This window comes from Urocitellus parryii, chromosome 2 (assembly GCF_045843805.1).
Source record: "Urocitellus parryii isolate mUroPar1 chromosome 2, mUroPar1.hap1, whole genome shotgun sequence".
Lineage (NCBI taxonomy): Eukaryota > Metazoa > Chordata > Mammalia > Rodentia > Sciuridae > Urocitellus > Urocitellus parryii.
Genome location: NC_135532.1, coordinates 2,309,600 through 2,336,904, shown reverse-complemented (window position 1 = coordinate 2,336,904; position 27,305 = coordinate 2,309,600). Strand labels below are relative to the sequence as shown.

The window sequence follows — 27,305 nt, the reverse complement described above, 5'->3', positions numbered from 1 at the left end:
TCCCTCCTCCCTCTGCCACAGCTTCATTCCTGCCCTGTGACTCTGTTCTCAGTCTGTGGCTCAGGGTCTCAGTAGACTCTGATCTGCTGCTACCCTGCAGTACTTGTCAGGGACAGTGGCCACAGGTGGTGTCTTCACAATGAACTCACCTGCAGTTCCCCTGCTGTGGGCCCTACTAGAAGGACTGCCCCCAATACGTTCTATCTAGAACCTAGAACCACCTGGCGGTGTGCAGTGGGTGGGCGGGGCGGATGCAGGGGTAGTGGAACGTCAGTTTTAAGCAGAATCCTGTTCTGGTTAGTCCTGAATACCACCTGCTTGGATCCTTCAGAACACCAGCAGCTGGTCACCAGAGAAACCAGCTGGAGAACGGATTGAAATGCAGATTCCTGGGTTCCTGCGCAGGTGTTGGGGGGCCCAGGACTATGAATCAGTAAGCTCCCTGTCCATCCGTGAGCCCACCATGCTTGGGAGCTGTGGCCTGGTCCCCCCATGTCCCACGTGCCACACACACTCTTGTGTTTAGTCTCAGGGTGGAGAGACCTGCCTCCCTATGGGAGTTGAGCTTCTCTCCGAGCCTTTGCACACACTCTGCTCCCAGCAGCCTCGTCTGTTGGAGGGAGGCTTTTCTGGACTCCTGGGGCCTCTGTGGGAGGCTCTGGCTCTCTGTCCCCCACCGCCCAGGAAGGAGCACTGACTTAGCTGGGCCTGAGAGAAGGGACCTGGACCTGTAGCAGCACCTTTTCCCCCTGCTGGCCGCTTCATGGACATGCAACGCCATTCCTGCTGGGCTCCCGGGCTGTGGTTTCTCAGGGTGGGACCCCCATGGAAGGGCCTGGGAAGTGGGGGCTCCTCAGCCCCAACAAGATCTGGGAAACCTGCCTAACTCAGAGGAATAGCCGCAATCCCCACCAGGGGCTTCGTCCTTCACCAGGGAGAAGTTTCCACCCACATCTGCCTGACTCGGTTTCCCCAGGTCCTTTGGGAACTTAGGTGGGGGGATGGCAGGGTTATGTTCACCATCAGAGGAAAGTCTGTGGGAAGGGAATTGCTTCTTTCGAAGGTTTCTAGGACCTAGGACCAAGGACCTGGCATAATTCTTCTTAATACATACTTTTTATGTGTAGAACATGCAAGAAAAGGAGGAAAGTTTTCTTCACTACACGCTTGTGAACAGTGGCACATGCTTTCTGTTAGAATGGTGGACTAGAGTGATGAAGTTTTCATGTTATACTTTAAAAATGTGTGTTGGGAAGTCAGTCTGTAAACTGAGGCAAGCGTTATCTGAGCACTTGAGCCCAGTGTTTTGGGCCTGGGCAGAGGCTGGTGAACAGATCCTAGGAATTAGAAATGTATCCACTTCTGAATGCAAAATCCTGAGAAAAGGTCGACCCTTCCTGCTGCTGAAGACATCCCTGCGATTTTATTTACTTATATGGGCAATGTGGATTATTGACGTTATGAAGCTGCATGGTGGAAAAGCACGTTCTCTGATCACTACTCTGTGGCCCTGGCCTGTCGTGTGTCAGACCTTGGTTACCTCCTGTCAGGTGGCTGCCAGGATCGCCCTGCGCTCAGAAGCCTCGTGTGAGCAGACAGGCTGCTGTGTTGACTAGGACGCCCTGGCCCCTTCAGAGTCCTCATTTCCCAGTGTCTTGTGTTCCTGCAGTGGCTCTGCCCTCCCTGCATCCCGAGTGTGAGCACATGCATGAACGAGCACACCAGAAACCATCCCAGAATAAGGGCAAATTGTCCCTCCAGGCCGGTGTGACCTCCTCAGACCAGGAAGGACATAGCACTGACTTTGGACAACTGTTTCTGTCACATTTCCACAGGTCTCTGCCAAGACACAGCTGCTAAAGGAATGCTGGAACAGCAGGGCCCTGCTCAATGCCCCAGATCTCAGGAACACATGCAATTAGAGGGTTAAAATGTGGTATACTTGCTTTTTTTCGTCATTATTTTTGGTGGTAATGTAGCTGCTGATCTTCGTGTTTCAAGGGTTACTAATTTCTTTGGATCCAAAAGCTCTTGGACAAGAATTTCATCTTGGGAAAAGCACACAAGGACATGTTAGAGCAGTGATAAGGACTGGTGTTCTGTGTGCTGTCCATACCGCGGGCAGTCAGTGAGCACAGTGGACAGGAAAAGGAACCCAGGGAGGGCAGTGGCAGGGGCCTGACTCCCTGGAGAACCTCCTCTGGGGTGGGCAAGCCACTGCCTCCCTGGATGATTCCAGAATCGCTGAGACTGTGCACTCTTCTCCTCAGCACTGCCCCCAACTCTAGTCTGGACCTTGAGTGTCCCCCAAAGGCCTCTGTGCTAAAGGCTTCCACTAATGGGAGGTGTGGGACCCTTAAGATGGGACCTGGGGTGTGGCCCTGGCCCCTTCTCCCTTTTGTTCCCAGACATGAGGTGGATTTTGCCTGCCACACTTGCCCACCATGACCACTGCCTGGCCACAGGCCCAAAGCAGCGAGGCCACGTAGTCACGGACAGGACCTCCAAAACCATGAGCTAAACTTTCCTCTTCATGAGTTGATGATCTCAGGTGTTTTGTCACAGAGATGGAAAGCTTATTAACACCCCCCCCCCAAAGAAACGGTGCTAGAAACCTGGCCCCAGACATGGTCACAGTTCTCCTCCCAGCCCAGTTGTCATTCTGTCCCATCTCTGCCACCGGGTATGAGTGTCTTTCCTGATTGCCACACAAGTGTGGCCTTATATTCTTCCTGTGCTTCCTTCTGACCTCTCCTAGGAAGCCTCTACCGTAAGAGTCCTGGACATGGTGTCTGACAGGCCCGACCTCCATTGTGGCCCTGCTCTCAGAGGTGATCTGGGATGAGTTTCTTGCTCATGTGTCTAGACCTTTGGCTCCCTTCTATAAAATGGGATTTCTGTTTATCACCCTCTTGATGAGGGTCAAGTCACACAGGGACCACGGTGGCAGCCACGTGCACAGCCACTGAGAATCGCCACCATCTCTGCAGCATGGCCGTCGTTTCATCTGGGCCAGTGCTGGGTGTGCTGCTCTGAGCAGCTCGTGACCAGCCCATCCATCAGGAGACAGAGTCACCTGCAGGGTGGGGACCAGGTCTCCTGAGTCTGGGAGAGGAGGGGCTGAGGAGCGTGATTGGCAGCGCACACGTGTGGACTGGGGGCGTTCACTCAGTCACTTCTCCACCCGGACAGGGGGAGAAGATGCCCCTAGGCCTCTCCCCCAGACCTGGGGCTGCCCCCTGAAAGGGCCCCCGTCAGCTGATGGGCATCTGCGTCCATCACAACCTCCCCACGGGGCTCAGCCTGGACAGCAGCACTGGCAGCCACGCTCCAGGCTCCCTGTCGGGTGGAAGGCCACCTCCAGCTGCTCCTGACACTTAATAGGTGACAGAAGGCAGAGGGCTACTGGGAGGTGAGCCCTTCATGGAGAGATTGTGAGCTGGGGTCTCCTGTGCTCCGATCCCAGCTCTCTGCTCAGAAGACTTCTCCAGGCCTCATTTCCCAAGTGTCAAATGAGGGGTTGGACCAGACGATGGGCACTATCTAGGGCAGCTCTGGGCACAAGGACACACATTGGAAGGTGGCTTGTCCACCCTGAGGTGGCCTCTGACCCTGAAGTGTGCACAGGATTTTGGAGACTCGCTGTGATGAGAGACTGAGAACGTCTCTGAGTAAGGGGACATTGGGGCTGTGGTGTGGTCAGTGGGCAGAGAGCTTGCCTGGCTGCTCGCGGCCCAGGGTTTGATCCCAGCACTGCAACAAACATGACAACAGTAATAAGAGCAAGGCTACATTGCTGATGTTGAAATAAGTAACATTAAGTGAAATACGTTATTAAACTGTTTTTTATGCTTCTTTTAAATGTGGCTGCTATGACATTTCTCTCTACCTGCAGCTGTCACTGCATCTCTGTTGGATGCGTGGACTTGACCAGGGCCCTCAACCTTGCCGCGCTAGCCCCATGGGGAGAGCTGCGGGAACCCTGGTGTGCCAGCCTGGCCAGTGCCACAGAGCCTGGATCCCTGGGGTCTGGCTGGTCTGTGGACCGCACCATCAGCAGGGCTGAGAAGGGGAGGTGGCCATGGCTGAGCCTCGGGCCCCCAGGTGCAGGGGCCTCAGTGACATCTGGTGAAACACAGGTCCCCTGAGGGAGTTCTGGGTGGGGCTCATCCTGGGTGTTTCTACCGAGTCCTGGGTGATGCAGACACTGCAGTTCCATGGACTTCACGTGGGAAGTGAGTTTGTGGTGCTAACAACAGTCTGAGGATGACGTCATCTTTTAAGTTTCTCAGGGGTTGGACCTTTAGGTGTGGGCACTACGCTGTGGGCTGTGGGAATGTGGTCCTGGCCTCAAACCACATCAGTCCTCTCCACAGCCCCAGATTTCACAGCTTTTCACAGGGAATTTGGGAAATGCCTGTCTCCCAACCCTCCCCCACAGACCAGGTGACACTTATGGGGGACCCTTACCAAATACTGTGGCCACGTCATCATCTAGAGCTTTAGTACTTGATGGACTTGAACCTAGGAGAGAGATAAAAATCCAGTTTAACAACATTTGCTGAGTTTTCATTTACTTCTCTGTAAATGGATACGATTGTGCTGGATGCCCACCAGCCTGCTCTAGGGGAAGGAGCCCTGTGGCACCCCAGTCCCTCCCACGGGGGCTGAGAGATGGCCACTGGAAGTCCCCTGGGACTTGGCTGTCTCATCTGGACAATGGCAGGAAAGGGGGCACCCAGGCTCAGCTGTGAGGACGGTGCCCACCCTCCGCCCAGGTGCCCTGAGTGCCCTCCTGGTCACTGGAATCATCTGGTGAGTGATAAGAAAACATCCCATGTCCACAGATTTCTGGGCCCATTCAACTGGACAAGCAAAGGAAAGGAGCACATTGTTACACTTTCTGAATGTGAGGATAACCAACTGGGCACCCACCAGGCTGAGAGGCAGATTTCCCCTCCCCCCCAGCAACCAGGCCCAGCTCAGTGCAGACAGCCAGGGAAGGCTCATCAGCCAGGAGACACCCCCAGGGGCGCCCAGGGTCCACAGGGCGGCTGCCTGGTTCCTGTGTCCGTGTGTGCTGCAAACTCACAGAACTCAAGTGTGCCAGGTTTGCCTTCCACAGGCGCTTCCTGCAGCGAGTGCCCTGGAACTTAGCAATGGGACTGGGGAGGGAACAGATGTGCTGCCACTTCATGCTGTGGTCCTGAATTTGGGGGTGGAGGACCCAGTGGCAGGTCACCCTCTTTTGTGAGCAAGCATTCCAGTGTGGGCCCGTCTGCAGGGAAGAAGTAGGGTCTCCTGGGAGAACCGTCAGCCCAGGATGTCCACAGGGTCTAGGGCCGTCCAATCTGCAGCCTTGGTTGCCTGGTGGACAGGAACCGTACGCTACGTGACCAGGACGCTATGGCGATTCCAAGAGCTGCTTTCTCAGCAGCATCCATGAAGTGGTTCCTCCCTGCTGACATTTAAGACTCTTCTTTATTAGAGGTTGGGGCGTCAGGGTCTTGGTACATTTCCTTGGCTCAGGTTGCCTCAAAGTCAAGGTCAGCCTCTTCCTGCGGCCTCCAGGTTGAGGGTAGCCCCCACGGAGGGCCAGCATAGCTGCTGCACCTTCCCTTCTGAGCCACAGAGAGCTCTGTCTGAGAATCCAAAGTTCCAGCTAAACCAATGACAAAGCTGATTTTCAAATGGTTTTAATGATGGACAATCTGCATACCAATCACTCATCTGCACACGTGCTGGGAACAATGCAGGAAATATGTAAAAAGGTCTGTGCTGGCGATGACAATTGCTTCCCAGTATGCTGACCTCCGGCAAACAAACAAACACAAGTACAGTTCTCCTTGGATGAGACATTAATGGACCATTAAGAATGGGGACAGCTGCGCTGCGCAAGCACATTGTTAAAAATATTCCTTTCATTTGCGTCTGTCCGTATCACAATGGAGGCATTGTGCAAGTCAGCCCTGAGCACATGCATAAAGTATTGACGTCTTGTGGTCTCTGCGATTCCACGTGCACTGTCAATGCAGCCGCTTGTCACCTCCTCCCTGGAGTCGCGGCTCCAGACGGCACATGCCCGCGTGTCAGGACGCTCCGCGGCTCTTCTCCATGTTGGCATCACACACATTCTGGCTCCATGGAGGTCCACTGTGGAGTTCTGAGTTTGCTCTGGTTAATTTGGGGCATGCAGGATGGCTCCCTCCTGCGTCATGAGGACCAGGTCATGTGCTGTCCCTCCCCTCGGTGTCCACCATCCCCACGTGAGGACCCGCAACCATGGTCAGCTCGTGTGGGAAATGGTTGGAAGGCCTCAGAGTTGGGTGAGGAGATCCCGTGTTGCTCGTGGAGAAACACCCCTTCCTGGCCTCACGGGGGAGCACCTCCAGGGCCACCCAAGGCCTCAAGCAGGGGGAACCTCGAGGGCCACCCAAGGTCTAAATCAGACCGCAAGATGGAGACGACCCCAAGGGCCACCTGAGGTCCCCACCAGGCCTCATGTTGGAGATGACCCAGAGGACCACCCAGGCTTAACCAGGTCAACCATGGAGGTGACCCAGAGGACCACCCAGGTCTCCACCAGGCCTCAAGCTGGGGGGACGACCTCGAGGACCACCTGTGGTCTCAACAGGGTCTTAGGAGGGGATGACTGGCAGGGCCGAGCCACACCTGCTGAGCAATTTCCAGGGACAGGCGAGAGCTGTGTGGGCAGCTGTGCCCAGGAATGGACGAGGGGGCTGGCAGTGATGGAGTGAGGATGTGACCTTTGCCCATTCTGGAGCCTTCTGGCCCCCAGTGCCTCCCAGCACTTCCTGTATAGTTGCCCTTGAACCCTGTTCCTTTAAAGAAGGAAGTGAGGAGCTTTGGTGTCTTCTTGATGCTGCTGGACCTTGGTAGTGCCCACCCTCCCCACAGACACGGGCTGGAGCTGGACAGTCCAGCCCTGGCAAACGCTGGGTGTGTAGAAGGGAGAACAGGGTGGGCACCCATGGCCAGCAGCTGTGCCCTGTCTCAGAAGGGTCCCATGAGCCCTATGGGCACAGGACCTTTTCCCTCCCCTAGCAGCTGGGTGGGGGCTCTGGTCGGGCCTTTTCTTGGGCTCCAGTTACATCTGAGAAGACTGAGGTGGAAGGAGCGGCCTGACCATGCTGCCTGTGGGCCAGGGAGGTCCCTGCTGGTTCTGGGTCTTCTGTGCTCTCTACAGGCTGTGCCACTGTGCCTTTCCTCAGAAGAAAAGAGGTGGATGAGGATGCTCACCCCAATCGAGGGAGATTGGGGCGGGGAATAATAGAAACAGACTGCACTCGACAAGGGGAAACAAAGGGAAGGGACGGGGAGGAGAATAGGAAAGACAGTAGATTAACTGGCCATAACTCTCCGCCTTGTATTTGTATACACAACCAGGATGACTCCACACCATGTAGGACCACAAGACTGAAAACCCAATAGACCAAGTTATGCTTTATATATGTATATTTTGCCAAAATATATTTTACTGTCATGTATAACTAAGAATAATTTTTTAAAAAATTTTGAGTGTCTTTAGGAAGCTATTCAAAGATGAGTGTGGACCTTGAAAGACACCACCATCCTTTCTCCTGGAGCCCATTTATTTATTCATTGCCATGAAATGCTTGTGTTAAGCCTTAGAAATAGAATGTGCATAAAAAAAAAAGAGGTGGGTGAGCCAAAGTCACATATGGCCATGCTTATGTCCTGGCTTCAATCAACCTATAGCCTGCAAAAGGACCTTCTGGGATAATGGAGGAAATCTGAGTATGGACTGGGCATCAGCCCATGTAAAGGATTTTGTTAGTTTCATTAGTAGGATTATGACATTGTGGACATAAAAATCCTTTTATCTGTTAGCAAGAAAATGTATTACCTCAAGTGATAAGACAAAGTGATAAAACAGTGCTAAAATACTCCCCAAAGTGAAGTAATGAAGCCTTTCTCTCTCTCTCTCTCTCTCTCTCTCTCTCTCTCTCTCTCTCTCTCTCTCTCTCTCTGTGTGTGTGTGTGTTTGTGTGTAGAACAAAACAAAATGGCAAATGTGCGAAACTATTGTAACTGGGTGGGGACCACATGGAGGTTTATACTATTCTTCCTCTCTACTTTGGAAGTTAGAAAATGTCTGTAAGTTAATAAAAACTTAAAATACATACTGTATGCAACTCTCCTATGAAATTTTGGAATTAAAAATCGCTTCAATGACAGAAAAACATTTGAGCTTCTTCCATCCTTGAGGACTGTAGGGGCAATGGTGCTGTGGGTGTGTAGGGAGGGGAGTCTTAGTCTGCACAGCTGTAACAAAATACCTGAGACTGGGTCATTCAAAATGAACAGAAATTTATTTCTCACAGTTTGGAGTCTGGAAAGTCCAGGATCAAGGTGCTGGCAGGTTCCTGTCTGGTAAGGGCTGCTCCTGGCTTCCATGATGGTGCTTCTTTGCTGGGTCCTCATGTGGCAGAAGGTGGCAGGGCAAGCTAACCAAACGCTGCAGGAAGCCTCTTTTGTAAGGTTTTCAGTCCCCTCCCAAGGAGGAGCCTCATACCTCAATAACCTTGAAGTCCCCACTTCTTAATGCTGTCACTATCATTTCAACACCTGGATTTTTGAGGGGGCACCTTCAAGCCATACAAAGGGACCTATTGGTGAAGGACGTCACCTGCCTGATTCAGGTCCATGGTCTCTGTCTTCTGGTTTCATTGGAGTTCTACCTGAATGCATTTTCCCTGGCCAGGGCTGCGCTTCCCACCAGCAGCACAGCAGGAGGACAAGGACGGGGGTCCCCACTCCTCTACTCACGGCCATGTTCCTCCAGCCCAAGGAGGAAGACCTTCCCTGCAGGTCCTAGCTTCCCCAGCCTTGGTCTCCAGGATACATGGAATGTCAGTGACCTGTGACATCAGGACCAGGAAGTGACTGGGGACCTGCCCCCTGTGGAGGTCCAGGACCTGTGACCTCAGACCAGGAAGTGACTGGGGACCTGCCTGTGTGGTGGTCCAGGACCTGTGACCTCAGGACCAGAAAGTGAGCTGGGGTCACTTCCCCTGTGGGGGTCATGTCCAAGGTCTGCTACTTGGAAGAAGAGGTGTGGACATTAACCTGTGTGGGGGTCCAGGACCTGTGACCTCAGGACCAGGAAGTGACCAGGGACCTTCCCTGTGTGGGACCCAGGTCCTGTGACATCAGAATCAGGAAGTGACTGGGGACCTGTCCCCTGTGGAGGTCCAGGACCTGTGACCTCAGGACCAGAAAGTGAGCTGGGTCTCTTCCCCTGTGGGGGTCATGTGCATGGTCTGCTACTTGGAAGGAAAGGTGTGGACCCCAAGGTATTCTACTCACTGCCCATTTTGGTGTACACTTCTGACCTGAGGATCTTTGAGAACTGAAGGGATTTTGCCATCGTGTGGATTTGGAAAGTCCCCAGAGACTCGTATGAAGAAGGTAGGTCCCCAGCAGGCAGAGGTCCTGGGAGGTAGAAGCAACTTTGGAGGTGGGGCAAAGTTGGAGGAAGTAGGTCACCGGGGAGTAGCCTTGAGGGGTGTATTGGGACCCCAGCCCCTTTCTCTCTCCTGGCTGCCTTGAGATGAACAATTCTGTCTGGCTACATGCTGCCACCATGATTTGCTACCTTGTCCCAAGCTCACCGGGATGGGGTCAAGTGACTTTGGACTGAAACCCTTGAAACTGTGAACAAAAATAAATCTTTCTTCCTGTGAGTTGTTTTTCTCAGGTATTTCGTAACAGCAACAGAAAGCCAACTAACACAGGTAGAATATTACCGAGGATTCCAAGTACAGACGGCCAAAATCCACCAAAACCTTTTTCAGTGAACAGAGATGCACTGTGAGGACACTGGGGATGTCACTGAATTGGAGAACACACACTGGGACCTGCAGGTCCAGATAGTCCTTGAAGAGCACAGGCCCCAGGACCCTGCAGCGCCAGGGTCATGAAGAACAGGCACTGATGGCCCCAGGTGCCAGCCCCTCTTTTTCTGTTCCCCTTTGCTGGAGTCAGCCCCAATCTCTCCCTGGCAGTTAGACAGAGGTCATAGCCTCTTTCTCCATAATCATCCTCCAGCTGTTCTCCTAGAACTTCTAGAGCTTTCTCCATCAACAACATCAGGGAGAAAACCCAAAGAATTCTGGTTAGCTAACCTGGGTCCCGTCCTGTCCTGGGACCAATTCTGTCCTCTGGCTCCGGGTGGGAAGCTGGCCCAGCCTGGGTCAGGCGTGGGGGATGGGTAGACAGTCCCCAGGTCACGGGACCTGAGAGCACTTGTTTACTTTAAATATCCTTTCTCACTTCTGATTATCACCTGACCCAAGGTCAGTTAGCTGGATCTTATTACTAGATTTTGTTTCCTTACAACGACCTTGTGGATGTGATAATCCAGGACTTCCTTTAGCCTGAGAAGGTCGGTCTGTTGATTTTCCATCACTCGTTGGGAAGGGGATGTTTGGGACAGGCTTTCTTTCCTCTGAATTTAAAAAGTAACATTTTTATTTTTAGAACAGTTTCAGGTTAACAGAAAAAAAAAAAACTCACTGAGCAGTGAGTTTGCCTCAGAATTGTTAGAGAAATGTTGGAGGTCACGTGGGGAGGTCAGGCCCCCCTGTGTCCACAGTCCCTGCTGGGTCCGACTTGCTGCTGCTGGGTGAGCACCTGAAGTTTTCCTCCTCAGTCCTGAGGTTCAGTGGCCTAATTACTATTTATCTTGTTGTTTTCTTCTTCATTAAACTCCCAGGAATAAGTCATGTTTGGTTTTCAACTGAAACTACTACGTTTTAGTTTCTGGAGCTTTTTCTATTTCAGGTCTTTACATGCACTATTAAGTCAATTTTGTTGTTATTGTTTTTTGTTTTTGTTTGTGTGGTACTGGAGATGGAACCCAGGGATGTTTACTCCCGAGCCACACTGACATCCCAGCCCTTTCTACTTACTTTTTTATTTACAGACAGGGTTTTGCTAAGTTGTCCAAGCTGCCCTTGATCATGCTCTGCTCCTCCCAGTCTCCCCAGGGCTGGAATCACTGTACCCACCATCTATTTGGTTCTTTCTTTCTTTCTTTTCTTTCAAACTTTATTTATTTATTTATTTTTGTGTGTGTCTCGCTGAGAATCTAACCCAGTGCCTCACACAAGCTAGGCAAGCGCTTTGTCACTGAGCCACAACCCCAGCCCTCTGTTTGACTCAGGAGCACCAGTTTTCCTTGTATTGGACTTTCTTTGTTCTCAATGTTTGTTAGATTTCTTGAATTGATGCAATTTCTCTTTTTCATCTCCATTGTATTTTTGCCCATGCAAATCATACGTTTCTCAGATTTTCTACTTCCTTCCTTACTATTTATATCATGTAGTAATGCTGTTGTTAGGCTCTCTATTTGTTTAATCATTACATTAGTCCACTCTTCACTACTATAATGAAATACTTGAAAAAAGCTAACTTTATAAAGAAAAAAGTTTGGTTTAGTTTATTATTTGGGATGCTGAAAGTTCAAATAGTAGTGGACAGGCTATGGCAGATGTGAGAGTAGCAAAAGATCACATGTCTAAATGAGAACCAGAGAGCAGGGGTTGGGGGTCAGGCTTAGGCTTCCATATCTACCCTCCCACAAGGACTATGGGAACACTGGTACCACCAACTGACCACCAGGCCCCACACCAACTCCCACCACCATCACCATCCTAGGACCAAGTTCCCAACTCATGGACCTTGGGGACCAGTGATATCAAAACCAGAGCAGCTGTCCCCCTTTATGCCCAACTTAGCATACCTTTTCATCTCTGGTCTTCTCTGCAGGGTTAGTTTCTCCTCAGTGAGGAGTTGTGGGGACTCACCTTCCTACTAGTGGTCAGGTCCTCCTGTGCAGCTCTGTTGGTTGGACTTTAGCCTGCTGTTTTTTCTTTGATTGCCATTGTTTTAGTGTGTCTGTTTAACTTTGTGCATCTTTTGCCTTAGCCCCCTGTTGGGCAGGTTTCCCAGACCATATTGGACAGATGGTGAATGACTACTAGATTCTCCTCTGGCCTTTGTTAAATCTGATGGGCTACTTCTCACTTTCTCATCCTCTGTTCTGTGGTTTGGGGAACCTGCCTCTGTCTATAGCCAAGGAGATGGAGTTGGAGGGCCGCACCTCCTCACACTGCCCAAGTTGGGAGTCCCTGGAGCAGGGGTCTACCCCCAGGAAACCTCAGAAGAAGCCCCAGGAAGTAGTGACCATCAGGTAGCATGTCCTCCTGTCACCAGGCCCCCAGTTACAGAGCCTCCTCAGCGCGTCTGCACTTGTTCCCACTCATGGAAATATCCCGCAGACCCATAATTTGGCAATGTACATATCACCAATTGTTTTAAAAACAGAAGTGACGCTGGCTATTGTAATGTGCGCTGTTTTCTGAAGGGAAGAATTAGAGGAGAAGTAACAAACAGTGGTTAATGTGCTGCTTCTTGCGAAGACGCAGCACAACTTATAATCTTCCTTCTCGGGTGCGAGCTGCCGGTGTTTATTCAGGCGTGCGCGTGCTCAGGTGTTCCGGTCCCGTTCGGGGGACCGCCTGTCACTGGCCGAGCTGTGGGGCTGCACTGTGGTTGGCTCTCGAGCTCCTCTCTCCAGCCCTTCTCTGGTCTCTGTGGTCCTTGTCCTGCTCCTCTGTCTTCAGAGCTCTCAATAGGGCTCCTGGGACAGGAGCTGTCAGGAGCACAGGGTTCTGGAGCCGCACAGACGACCCGCAGCCATGCCTGGAAAGGCAGAAGGGACCGGGTCTGTCTCCCAGGGTCACGGCCGGGCTGGGCCCGTGGCCAGTCCCTCCCAGAGGGTCCACGGGGTGGGGTGGGGAATCCGTGCAGACCAGTCCTGCCACTGACCTGCCCAAGGTCCCGCAGTGCAGGATGTGTCCCCAGGGCCATCGGCCTTGACCTCCGTGACCCCGAGGTTCCTCTGCGGGGAATCCCAAGGGTGGTGACAGAGCAACACGCAGGGGAATGCCACCTGTCCTCGGGAAGCCGTGGTGGAAGGTTTGCGGGTTCTGCCTTCACACCCTCATCTCCTGCCTTCTCACTGGCATGTGTTCAGATGAGGGTGGGCTCTCGTCTGTGTGCCCCGTGGGCGATGGAATTTGAGTCTCTTCTGTGTGAAGCGGACTGGCTACAAAATCAAGCTAAGAAAAAGAAGCCGGGAAGAAACCACACGACCCAGGAAGTAATTTTGGAAAGCGGGTGGGATGGCTTCACGACCCTAGGGGTCCAGCGTCCACAGTGGGAAGATGGAGCGAGCGAGCCTGGGCTTTATTTATACAAGGGAACTTCAAAGGTTTTCTACAGGAGGTGGGCTGTGCAGGCCCAGGGGTCAGGCCCCATCCCGGAGCTCCGAGAGCAGCCTTCCTAGCCCGGGGAAGACTGAAGGCACGTGCACGGCATGATCCAGTAAGTGGGCGAGGCCACAGAAGAGCCTGTGATGCTGGAGCCACGATGTCTCGGCTCCAGGGCAAGTGAAGACGCTTGCTCCCGAGTGGCTTTCCACAGTGGGCCCAGGCTGCCGTCACAGGAAATCAACTTGGTTATAAATCTCCACACAATAAAATCAAAGTGATGGAATCTCCCTCTAGATTCTCAGTGGCTGATAGGGTCAGAAGTTGCGTTTGAGCCCTGTTGCATAGAGTGCTTTATTACCAGGTGGCGCATGGCGCATTGGATGACAGCTTCCTTGTCTATGGCTGTGTCTCTCTCCACGGGGACAGAGCCACTGAGCACAGGAACTGTGTCTGTGTTCTCTGTGGCATTGCCAGCCCCAGGAACGTGGCCAGGCTCCTGGTGGACGTGAGTCACTGTGTGCTCTGATGAGTGACTGATCCCGTTACACTTGGCCTCCTTCTCTGGTGCTCACCTTCTCCTCTTCCTGGGGCCATTCACTCCTTTACTGCAGGGGGCATCACAGGTTGCTTTCTAGGGTGGGCCTGGTGAGAAAGGCTGTTCTGTAGTAAAATCAAGTCCACGGGAGGCTGTGCTATGCCACCAACTGAGGCTGTTGCTTTTGGTCCCATTACTGTCTCGGTTTCCAGTAGGAATCTCAGGTGCAGGAGACTCAGGATATTGACTTAATTTTGTAACTGTCATATCACAGAGGTAGTATTAGATAGTTATAGAGAATGGATTAGGACGCCAAGAAAGTGGAAGGCTATTTGTTGAGGGATGTTTTACTGACACTCAAGAGTTAAACTTGAAGCAAACAGGCCAACTGCTGGACCGCTGGACTCCGTCAGAGCACAGGTCTGTGCCCTGCCCACTTCACGAACTGAGGAGCTCATTTCAGAGAGGGGAAGCAAATCTGTGAAAAGCTGCCAAAATGGCCCATGGGACAGTTTGTTTAAGGAAGCAGCACGTGGTGGGAGAGTGTGTGAGGCTGTCCTCACAGAAGGACGTGCCAGAGGCGTCCCCGTGAGACCTCCTTCCTGGTCATTGTGGAACCACTCACACTCTCTTTACAGACAGACATTCTGTCCTCTCTTCTTTCAAGGTTTACATTTCATAGTTAGTTTACTGTTTAGAGAATTTCCAAAATAATACTGACCATGAGTTGGAGTGTCATGGACAAAGTATCCTGAAGCGTGAGTGTCTGACCCCGCTGGCCGTGTCACTGGGTGAACAGAGAGGACTAGGAAGATGGTAAGAACGATTAGGAAAAAGTGGCCTTGGATAATGAAGATTTCTTCTTTCTCTGTCTCATTTTCCTTGTAAGTATTTATATACCACTGACCAGATGTTGAGGGACTGTGTTGTAAAAGATCACGCCAGGTCACATAAATCTGCCTTTTTTATGTTGCATAAATGAAAACTTAAGAGAATTAAAGGCAACCATCTTTCAGACGCACTGCTTATCTCTTAGTAGTCTGTGAAGAGATGGTCCCTTGCCAGGCCTGGGGTGGGGGTTGAATTGGATTTAACATGACGCAGCATAGGAATTATTTAATTTGTGAAACCAAGGAATCAGGCTGTGTGCGACTTCCAGTGCAGAACCTAAGGGACCCCCACTCCGTGCTGAGTGAGGAGTCCTCAGCCGATAGCCACCTCTGGTTCCTCCAGTTGTGGATTCCCTTGAAATCACAGGGCACCGGGGAGTCTGGCAATGCAGAGAGGAATCCATGGGAAGACGGGAAGGTCTTAGGACATAGACCTAACTTTAGCTAAGGAATTCATGAAGCTGGGAATCTGAAGCAGTCTTCTCCATGGCCAGGCTTCCCAGAAGGGAAGGAGTTCTGTCCACCTCTGGTGGTGCTAGGCCACTGAGCCTTTTCTGCTCTGATTCAAGCGCTGCCCAGGGGTTCATCCTCAGTAGAAGCTGCCTGGGTCTTTGGTTGACGACTAGTCATCATGAGTGGACGGCCGGGCAGGGCCACGCTGTGGGTTTCAGATGTCACTCAGCAGAATTACAGGCTGGGAAAGCAGAGGTTGCAAAGCACAGGTGTGGGAGGCCATCCTCACACGTGATTTGAGTTACCTCCCTGGCTGGGCGACAGGCGCTTAGACTCATCCTTGTGTCCAGAGCTTTCCCCACCCTTCTCAGTCCAAGGGCTTGTCTGTGCAGAGGTGTGTCTGGCCATTACCCCGAAGACCCTTTCGTCGCACCTGACCTCGGGACACTGCCCCCCTTAATCTTTATTGGATGGGATTTTCCCCGGAATTTTTTGTTCCCCAATAAAAGTCCACTCCCTGGCGTGTTCTCTCTCTCACTGGCCTCTGCAGTAAACCTCGCTACCATAACAGGTGGCTGGAGGCTGGAGCTGGGAGAAGCCGTCCTGGGGCTGGTTTAAAGGTAGAGTCTGTCTCTTTAATTCAAACTCCCTAAGGGTTTCTCATGTACTGAACCTTCATTTATGAAGCCTGTGCTGGCCGTGGGATAAACACAGGGTGTCAGGCAGCTTGGGACAGGCTGATGAGGCCTAGGAAGAGCTCCTGTCACACGCACTGAGGACGTCACTGTGGATGGATCAGGGCTGTCCGGGAGACAGAACCTCAAAAACCAAGATCATCCTCAGAGTGGGTGACCGGGGCAGCTCTAGACAGGACAGTGGAGATAGCAAGCAGGTGGCAGGCTGATGCTGGCAGGGCCCCGAGTGACACTTCTGGAGGATGGATGGCCCCGTGGGGTGATTGTGGGTGCTGGCTGAGTGTACGGCCAGTGGACCGAGTGGCAAGCAGGCGTCGGCAGGTTTCCCGCACGAATCGTGAGTGGAAAGAGGCTGGTTTTTCTCTTGTCCTGAGCAGTGGGGTTTTAAAATAAGGACTGGTTTGTGGCACTAACAGAACAAGAGTACTTGAGGGCAGGACCGTCCTGGCAACGGTACTCCAGGACTGCCCCTGGCCAGCCTGCACACGTAGGTGCTCCCACCACATGGCGCTGGCCCAGGGCTTCCTTGCTGAAACAAAACTCCAAGAGTCTTGAAGGGAGATCGAAGTGAGAAGAGAGAGGAAGAGGGATGCAAAACAGGTCTCTGGGGCTGGCCACAACCCTGGTGACCACTGATCTGCTCTCCACATTAGACTTTCACCATTTGAGAAGGCTCTACTGAAGTGGCACCCCCTTTCTCCAAAATCAGCCATGATGAAGAAAAGCCCTCTTCACCATGGCTGATTTTAGGACTGTCAACAAAAGTCCAATGTAGATAAACTTCCTATTTTCGTGTCGCCCTGTTTAACTTGGCCACTGGACAAGAAGATACCAGCACTCCAGGTGCTGGACACTCCCTTACTAGTTTTTGACAAATATCCAGTATAGTACTTTGAAGAAATGTGCAAACGAGGCCTCTGGCCTTGAGCTGGGCTTCACAGAGATGTCTACATTTTTAGGATAAGTTACAAATGGGCTCCATGGTAACAGCTGGCAGGGGGAGGAGAGAGAGGGGAGATGAAGCTCTCCCCTTCTCAGGTGTGGTCCTTGAAGAGTTAACTTGCCCAGAACAGTGAAAGAAAAAGCTGCTTTATGTGAACTTCTGCAGACTGTGAACTTCTGAGCCCCTCCCCTTACACGCTGGGTATAAAACTCTGAAACTCCCTGAACTCGGGGTTCAGGGGATTGATTGATCGCAGCAAAAGCTGTGCCCTCTGAACCTGGCTGCAGCCAAATAAACTGTGTCCTGCCATCTTCAGTGCCTTGCCTCGTTTGTCCCCACAACACTACAGCCAGTGTGGACACACACCCATAATTCCAGAGATCTGGGGGGCTGAGGAAGGAGCATCACAAGTTTGAAGCCAGACTCAGCAACTTAGCAAGATTCTGCCTCAAAATATGACATAGAAAGAAGGGCCAGTGGGCAGGGCTGGCTGGGTGGTAGAGAATTGTCTAGCACATTGAGGCCTTGGATTGGAGCCCCAGGACCCACCCCCCACACACACACAGGAGAAGGAAAAAGCAAGGGCTGGTGACATAGAGCAGTGGTAGAGTGCCCCTGGATTCAACCTCTATTACTGCAAAAAAAAAAAAAAAATCTCTATAAAAATGGATCTGCCCAGTAGGTGGCCTCTGGGACTGAGTGGCCCTCTGGAGATCTGCCAGGCCAGGCATGCGCAGCCGCTCCTGCTTTTCATCCTCAGCACGTCCATGGAGGTGGGCTGCTTCAGGCAGTCTCCATCCCTCTGTGTCCAGGGCTCAGGAGTGGTGCTCGCAGGTGGTGATCCCAGGGCCGGCCTCCAGCATGGCTCCACCCAGCTTTGCTGAAACACAACTCGCCCTGTGACCTCATGAGTCGCAGCGGGTGGTCGTACTTCAGGAAGACGTGCAGCCTGCCCCATCATCGGCTTCAGAGTGTTTTCATCACCACCAAAAGAAACCCCACTCACATTTTCCTATTTTGATTGTTTAGGTCTTCCTGTATCAGGCGGAATCAGTTTGCTCTGCTTCTGTCTACAGCCCAGGCCTTGGAGTGGGGTCCCCCTTCTCCTTCCCCCACAGACGTCTTCTTGGTCAACGCTGAGTGCTGAGGAGACCCTGCTGCTCTTGTGCCTGGCTGGATCCATCGGGCCCGTCTGTGGGATTTACTGCTGGGGTCTCTGTTGACCGAATGTCTGTCCACCAGCTGTGTCCCTCCCTGATGAGGCTCCACCTGGGGAGACCGAGGACTCCCTGGTGGTATTTCTTGGGCAGTGTTGTTTGAGCTATATTCAGTTGCTCCGGCCCTGTCTTTCCCACAGAGGTGCCACAACACCCTTGCCTGCATCCATAGGGTCTCACTGGATCGACCGCGTCCTTGTGGTTGGTGTTGCAGTATTGGCACGAGCCCAGGTCCTGCACGGGCCAGGCAAGCACTCTAACACAAGGCTGCATCCCAGACCTCTTAATTTATTTTGCGACAGATGCCCAGGCTGGCCTGGGACTTGCCATCCTCTGCCTCGATTGTACCTGGCTGGAGACGCACTTCTGAGATGACTACCCCAGCCAGGGCTCTGGTTGGTCATTTTCATCACAAGGGGCTTCCTCCCAAGGGCTAGCCCAGCCCAGTGTCCCCATGCACCCTGGCTACTACTCTGTACTGCCTACTGTCCTACTTATTCATCTCCTAAATTGATATTGGAGGCGGAGCCAAACAGAAGGACTGGCATTGGGAGGGCAGGTCCGACATCGACTGGCTTAGTGTGCCCTATTAACAGTACACTTAGGTCCCGAGTCACGCAGGTCTTTTAAGTAGATTTATGAGAGGGAGTAGTCCTCTGAAAATTTATAACTGAATTTGACTTTTAGGCCATTAACTGGGACTAATAAACTGGATAGAAATTTTAAAGAGATCCATTAAGGGATGATTATGTAATATTTGAATTAAATTGCTTCTTAAAAACCCTACTCCTAGGCTTTAAAAGGCCCTGCAGAGCTATTACTGTAGTTTTTCAAAAGCTGTACTTTTAAGAACAAATGAATGAATTTTAAGAGATACAGTGTTTTACTCACCATTTTTATATAATACACTTATGATTCCTACTTCCAGTATGTGCACACCTATTACTAATCCCAACATATGATCATATTTAGGAGGACAAAACACTGCACTCTGGTTCCTTCCTGATCCTCAGGGCAGATGGCGGCTGCAAGTCCTGAGCTCTGAGGCCAGGGCATGGGCAGGCACCCAGGGTCCCCTGCTGGGCTTGCTGCAGGGCTTCCTGGGCTGGGTTCTCAGGGCTTGGAGTCCTGTCAGGGGCCTATGGGGTGTGGTGCCCTTGGAATCTCGTTCCTCTTCGCCCCTGCTCTCTTCTGGGTGCAGAGCGCTGTTGCTGTGGAGCCTGACATCTGTAGACTCCAGGTCGCCTTCCTCTGACCTCTCCAGCCTGGCCATGGTCTGGGGCTCCTGTGTGCTAAGCCGAGGAGTGGCCACTGTCCAGCAGTGTAAACTTGCTGTCCAGGTCTTGATTTTACTGTGACTCTCTTGTCCCTAGAGTGAGGCCAGTAGTGATGCAGCAGCCAACAAGGGGAGGCGGCCAGGGCTGGAGGGGAGGAGGCCCCTGGGCCAGAGGCAGGCTCCGAGCCTGGGCAGGTGGTTTCAGCTTCCTCTGGCTCTTCTTTGCTCTGAGGGCACAGATGGCTTAACTGCCATTGGCTTCAGTGTTCCTTTCTATAAGTTGATGATAATTCTTACTGCTATGTGCTGAATGTGCCCCCCACGTCTGACCTAAATTTGTATGTTGAAGCCCCAACCACCTGTGCGACTGCGTTTGGAAACAGCTTGGGGAGGTAATCAAGGGTAAGGGTAAGGCCCTGGGTAAGTCAGGCTCAGTGGCGCATGCCTGTAATCCCTGCTGCTCCAGAGGCTGCAGGGGGATCCCAAAAAAGCCAGCCCTAAACAACTCAGGGAGACCCTGTCTGTAAATAAATTCAAGGACTGGGGATGTGGCTTAGCGGTTAAGCACCTCTGGGTTCAACCCCTGGTACCAAAAGAAAAAAAAAAAAAAGAAAAAGAAGTGTGTTCTCTCCTCTCCCACACTCCTGCACCAGGGAAAGGGCGTGTGTGGATCCAGACAGAACAGTGATCTGATCTGCAAGCCGGGATGAGCCCTCAAGGAACCCAGCTCTGTGGGGCCTTAACCTTGGACTTCAGTCTCCTGAACGGTGAGAAAATAAGTATCCAGGCTGGGTTGCTGTTTTATTTACCTTTCTTCTCTTTTTGGTGCTGGGATGGAACCCAGGTCCTTGCACCTGCCAGCCAAGGCTCACCATTTGCCACACCCCAACCTCATGGTGTTCCTTGTGCAACCTGGGCTAAGATGCTTGCCTGGCAGCATGGTGGGGAGACTGGCATGAGGTGATGCCTGTGGAATCTTGCAGGCTGATTCTTGGTACCAGGATACCTGGCTGCCGGGTCTCCAAGCCCATAGTACTCCTGGGTACCTGTCCCTCATCTGCCCCTTTTGGGAGAGTGTAAGGCACAAGAGAAGGCGCTGTGAATACTGGAAGGCTGTAGGCACAGGGAGCCCCACTGAAGGAGCCAAGTGAGCACCACATCTGACACTTCCTGAGCACCCTCTGGGACGCTAAAGGAAACTTGAAGGGCACAGACAGAGGGCTGGCCCAAGTCTCAGAGGAGTGCCAAGAACCCTGGGCCAGACTGAAGCAGGAGGGACAAAGGAGGGGAGAGCACATTCTTGGGCTGTTCCAGAGGAACCCTGGGGGGAGTTCCTGGAGAGAGGTCCTCAACTCAGGGCCGGTGGGGTTCTTGACAAACATTGCAGAAAGAATTTAAGGACATGTCAATGACCTACAGACAGAGACTTACTGAGAGGAGCAGAGACATAGTCTAGGAAGCATGCAGGCCATGTCGGGAGCAGGAGACACCTCTGGGGTCTCAGGCTCTGCTTTGAGGGACACTTGGGGGCATGGGAAGCCACATGGGGATGACGTCACTCTGGTGATCATCTTCTCCTGTAAGGAAAGAGACGACCTTGACTTTCCCCCTGACTCTGGGCTGCAGGGATGCTGTTCACACAGGATCTTTCTCAGTGCCTCGCACTGACTGTGTGTCTTGATGATTTCCAGGGAGAAAGGCTTCCTGACTGACTGACAAATGAGCTATGACCTTTGACATGATCATGTTGTGTTCATTTAAAAATGTTTTATTGTCACTTTGTAGACACTAACAAAGTTACTTTAGACACATGAACCCATTGGAATCAAAGATACAAATATCACAACTTTGGATTTTAGGACAAATTCTAATTTTGCCTCCCCAGTTCAGATTACATATAGAGAAAAATTCCAGGGTCGCCTTATACCTCCAGTGTCTGAGATCTCCCAGAGTCCCCAACCCCACTGAGAACTCTTTTCCCATTTTATACAAAGAGAAGTGCTAGAGTTAGCGTTCAGGTTGCTCCACACCTGGCGAAAGCCACGGGCAGGGCTGTCAGATGGGAGCTGCGTCCCACCTTGCTGCGTCCCACCTTTATCTTATCTAAGGTAAAGCCAAGTGAGTGTTTCAGGAAGCGCGTGTGTCATGGCAGGCCCCACAGGCCCCACAGCAGCTCCTGCCGTCCACGTGTGCTCTCTTCTCGGGGAACACACCTCAAGACCCATTTGCAGCGTTTCCATCTGGTTCTCTACCTTCGTAGAGTCGTGGTGACTTCAGGCACCTGCAGAGTCCTTGTGTTTCCTTGGTCATCTAGAATGGCAGTGGGCCAGAGCCTGGGATCTAGCACCCCCTCAGCAGCGGTTTTCCACTGGGACACACACCAGGCTTGCTGAGGGAGCTTTTTAAATTTTTGTTTTAATGCATTAACTGATTTTTTTTCTTTGGTAGCCCATTGATATACCAGTTCACATAAATTGAATTTTTTTTTGGGGGGGGGGTTCTGGTGTAAGGGTCCGGCGGAGCGTTGGAGGGAGAGACCACACAAGAGACCAGCTTCATGCAATAAGGAGGGGGGAGTTTTATTGAACCAGCATGCTGGGGCTCAAGGCTCACTCAGGAAGGGAGAGCAGCCCAGAGCCCAGAGCAGAGGTCAAGCAGAGCTTAAGTACACTTTTTGGAGAGGGTGGGGGGCTTTGCATACATCAGAACAAATCATCTTGAGGCGTGGGAAAATTGAACAATAACTCTGAGACAGGATTAGTGCATTCATTGGTTGGAACAGTCTGGGCAGGGGTGATTGGTCACTACTAAGCGGGGTACACATTTAAACTGATTGGTTTTGTGGCCTGGATGCTTACCTACTGAGCTATTTTGAGCCCTTAGCTAATAAACAACCAGGGAATCAATGGAAATATTTACTGGGCAGTTCAGGTATTGTCCTAACAGCTACAGAGATTACAGGTTCTGGGGGTAGCAGAGGAATTTTAACAATACCTGGCCTATTATTATTTTTTTTTTAGCCCAAGCCTTTCAATTTAGAAACTTTACAATGCCCAGTCTTTTACACTTTAACTCAGACTCTTGCAGCTTAGAATCAGTTTAGAAATTTTACCTTTACACTGGGATGGAACCTAGAGCCTTTTGCACTTATGTGTAATTTCTTTTTCAGTATTTCCTTAGGACTGTGAATATTCTTCGAATGCTTTAAATAAGTTGTGGCATCCCACTGAATCCCTCATTAGATAATGAGTTATATACAATCATTGACATGTCTTCATTTTATACTTTATATAAATCATGAGCTTGAATTTAAAATTTATTTTAACAAAAACAGTGAAACCTCTCCCCAGAAAAATGGACATTTATTCCAAATCTCACCTACAATTTAGAGGTCTATGGCCTTCAAGCCCAGGAAGCCCTACGTGTGCTCAGACTTGGCAGCCTATGAGAATTTGCCTTAACTTACTGCAGTTGCTGGTTGCATTATTTTCACCCATGAAACAGAGTTACGTGGCAAGAAGAAGAACTGATACAGGTAGGTATGCCTGGTGCATGGCTGGCAGAGCCCACTCTGTAGATCCAGTCCCTGGGTTGGCAGGAGGCTTCCTTTGGGAGAAGGAAGAGCTCTACTCATGATTGGATGATGGAGTCCAGTGGTCAGGCTGAAGGCCAGTGGCCACACTGAAGAAGACCAATGGCCACACCAAAGACCAATGGCCATGCTGAAGACTAATGGCCACTATAAGAAAGGCCAGCAGCCACAATAAAGAAGACTAGTGGCCATGCTGAAGGCAGTGGCCACATTGAAGAAGACCAGTGGCCACACTGAAGACCAATGGCCATGCTGAAGATCTGAGCAAGCGGGACTTGTGATACAGTGAGATGCGACAACATCTTGGTGTCCCTTGTGCCAGAATGTTTGGTGCCTCACTAAAAGGGAACCTCCTTCTCTGCATTTCTGTGCATCCTTGACTAATACTGCCTTGTTGCTCTGAGAGAGGGAAAAAATGGGGTAATTCCACTGCCACACTCTCAGAGAAGGATCTTTGATGGAGTTGGAGACCCCGTACACAATTCAGTGAAAACATCAAAAACACCTGTTGGGTTATCCTTAAGAATCTTGCTTTTCAGTGACACCTCAGTGTACCAGACCACGATAATAAGTAACAACACACTTCAGGAAAGAACCCAGGCTGAAGCATCAGACAACCTGGTAGTGCTGCTGGCAGTGACATTGACTATGATGATTCTTCTGTTCTGAACTCATTTTCAATGAGAAAAAAGTTACTTATCCACTAATTGTCAACCTCACCAAGGAAGGGTCAGGTTGGTTGAGTTTTCCGACTCTTCAGTGTTCTTGCATTTTTTCATGTTCCCTGAGTTGTGGCTGATACCCTGACTGGGAATAAGAGTCTTGGGTACACTGTGTCTCCTTTGGAACTTTGCAGAATTACTTCACAGTTTTCTTTCCCAGTTTTTTTTTTTTTTTGGAAGAAGTAAAATGCCAAGTCAGTTCACAATCCTTAGGAAAAATTTGACTTTCCCCCCAATAGACTGAAGAATTTTTCCTCATCTTTAAAGTTCAGTAATTTAATAAGGTATGGCAAAATACACTTTTCAAAACATTAATTACCAGTGTACTACAACATAAAATAGCAATGAGATATACTATTACACACACATACGGTAGCTAAGATTCAAAAGACTGACAGTACTAAACAGTGGTGAGGTCACAGAGCAGCTAAAACTCTCTGGACTGAAGGTGGGAAAGTAAAATGATAACCTCCATCTTGGAAAGTGGTTTAGAAGTTCTGCAACAAGTTAAAACCTGCCCACCCCTATGTGTTTACCCAAAAGAAATGAAAACACATTCACAAGAGGCCTTGCACGGACTGGAGTTGTGGCTCAGTGGTAGAGCCCTTGCCTCTCACATGTGAGGCATTGAGTGCAATTCTCAGCACCACGTAAAAATAAAGGGATTGTGCCCATCTACAACTCTATAGAATGCTTATATCAGTTTCATTTAAAATAGATAAAACTGGGAAAAATAAATGGTAATTGGACAAACAGGATGTGGTGTCTCCATGCATGGAGTATTTTTACCAAAAAAATAAACAGGTAACCAGTACACACCAACAAGAATCTCAAAAGCATTATGCTGAGTGAAAGAAGCCAGATGTAAAATACATAGCACTGAATGCTCTATTTGTATAGATTCTAGGAAAGGCAAACTAATCTCCAAGAATCAAAATAGTCAAAAGAGGCCTGGCTGGCAGGGGAGGATCAACCTGCAAAGAGCTCTGAGCCTGTGAGTGGATGGAAATTCCTGGGGTGGGCAGAAGTCACAGTGTATAAATTGGTCAAGCTCACTGCACCATAGACTTTAAGTGGATAAAGTTTATTGCACATGAATTAGGTCTTACTAACGTTAATTGTATCAGGTAATTTCATCAGTGTACCAGGTGGTATTGAGTCCTAGAATTTGATGTGTTCTTTGGTGAAATATTTAGTTTACCCTTCATTTCAGGTATATTTCTCCTATCTCTTCTTTAATTACTATTTATTCTCTGCTAGCCCTCTTCCTCAAGGACATTAGTTATACTTACGTTGGATCCTTGTTTTTGTCTTCAATATTAATTTGCCTTGCTTGGACTTCTTTAGGTTTTCACCACCTGCATTCACTGTAATTATATTAAAACTTTTCTCAGTGCCAATAATTCCATTTCAGCCATGTCTATTTCAGATGCTGATTTTTCAAATTTCTTAATTCTTCATATATTTTTGTCTCTCCAGTTCCATGCTTTTTGCTAAACTTTTCAAGTCCTAGCAAATGCAGAAAATGATATATTTTTTTTTTTGCAACAAGTGGCTATAATTTTCTGAATTCTTTGCTGTCAGAAGACAACTCATCCTCAACCCTTAACTGTTATGAACCAAGAATTGCAGTCTGATAGGCTAGGAAGTCTGCCCTATTTGTTTCTTTAGGCTACAATTTTCCTTTTCATATAATTTGCTTTTTCAAACATCCTGCCTTTTAATTCTTTTATATTATTGAAGTTAAGTTGATAAATTGTTGTCTTATATATTCATTCACTCTTAGGGAATGCACTTCAGTTTTTGAAGGAAAAGACTCTTTATGTATATGTTTTATGTATCTCACTCTACCAATGAGCTACATTCCCGACTTTTTAAAATTTTGAGTCAGGACCTCACTAAATTGTGAGGCGGGCCTTGGACCTGTGATCCTCCTGCCTCAGCCTCTGGAGTCACTGGGTTGCAGGCTTTAGCTACACAGTGGATTTGGACTATGTTGGATCTTAAAGCTAACCTCAAAAGGGACTCTAAAGCACCCTCAGATGTGGCCACTGTAACACCAGGACTCTGGTGGATGCTGCCCCTCATCCTTTGCATTTTGCTCCTGCCTTTGTATATATATATGAATGACAGCTGTGGCTGTGGAAGAAAACACAACTCACTGAGTGAAGCAATGGATTTTGACATCTGAGAACTAACAGAAATTAGAAATTCTTGAATCAATCATTTAGTAGACTGAGTGGAATTAAATCATTCATCTTAGCAGATTAATTTTCAAAGAGGACTTAGTTTTATTTCTAGTCCTCTCTGGATCGGTTGATTTTTAAGTTCTGTGCATCAAATATTTAATCCCAGGGTGAACACAAAACCCTGTGGGCCCTCCATGCCCACGATTGCCTTGTGCTTGGGAGTGCAGGTGAATTTTGAAGTGGTCTGGCATGGACTCACCGGAGTGCACGGCTGTCACCCAGGCTGTGTCATTTCCCAAGCTGAAAGCCTAGGTTTGCTCAAATCTGTCCCCCACATGGCCTTACACATTGGGCTGTACCCTGACTAAATCCTAACCTTCTGACAATGAGGTCACATGTCTGAAATAGAGGCTGCATTAAGAGAATGATCTGCTTTTGCTCTGAAGGCATTGCCGCCCCAGAGACATTCCTGTGCTCTTAGAATAGATTCATTCCCACGTGCAGCTGCTTCATCCATGAGTGTCTACCCGCTGATGACAAATCCGGCATTCATGTAATTTTGGAGAAGGCCAGGCATGACCCCTTTGAAAGGGCGAGCTGGCTCAGCCCAGTTCTGTTGGGACCAACGCATCCTGATGGAGACACCTGTGCACAGTGAGCCGACAGAATTCTACACTCAGTGAAGTGACTCATTGTGGGCCCAGCTGTCCCAGTCCTGATCTGAACCAGTGACCTGTTATCCAGCATCTTCTTTCCAACCAGCAGAAACATCCTGCCACCTGTTCTTTTTATTTTAAAGCTTTGGCTTGCATTGCAGAGTCCTGGGCCCTGAGACACACTGGCTGCTGTCAGATCAGAACACAGAATCCCCCAGGGCTCTGGTCCGTTTTCCTGCAAGTCTATAAAGTTTATCAAGACCAAGGAGCTGAATGCCTATTTCAGGGGTGGGGCACTGGCTCCTGCAGGCAGAGCTTGGCACTGGGACCATATCCCCTGGCATCAGCTTGGGGGAGAGGGGTAGCTGCAGAGCGTGAGGGGCAAGGGTGGCCGCACCCCAAGCTCTCCCCCAGCCACTCTGCCTGGCTGTTCCCTAACCCTCACTTGGACTCAGGTAAAACAACCCGGGAGCAGCCAAACTGGGGTAGGTGGTTTCTGGTGTGGTTCTGCTTCTGGACTCTTCTTTCAATGATCTGGGCTCTGAGGATGGGCCGCCTGCTCCTGGCAACCTCAGCCTACTCTCTGAGCTCTGGCCTTGCATCTAGTCTAGTCCTCAAGGCTTTACGGGGCGCAGGGTGCTGCCTGAGCTCTGGGTGCTCTCACTGTGGTCCTCACCCGGGTCTCCTCCAGGATTTCCCATGTCCTCTCCATGCCCCAGGCTGCTGTTGGGGGTTCCTGGGCTTCTCCTTCCCCAACTCTGGGTCCAAATGATGTGAGAGACACAGGCAGGAGCCTGATAGAGAGGGGATCTTAC

General features: G+C 50.4%; 1 long non-coding RNA gene across 1 annotated transcript in view; it reads right to left on the bottom strand.

The window, feature by feature from the left end:
• Positions 1–1,953: 1,953 nt before the first annotated feature.
• The window catches only part of LOC144249792 (uncharacterized), a 40,357-nt gene continuing 15,005 nt past the window's right edge, over positions 1,954–27,305 (bottom strand). Inside the window, exons 2-3 of the long non-coding RNA XR_013342311.1 lie at positions 4,471–4,524; positions 1,954–2,048 (exon numbers count right to left, since the gene is read on the bottom strand). This is a non-coding gene — a long non-coding RNA (uncharacterized LOC144249792). The remainder of the gene's footprint in view (positions 2,049–4,470; positions 4,525–27,305) is intronic.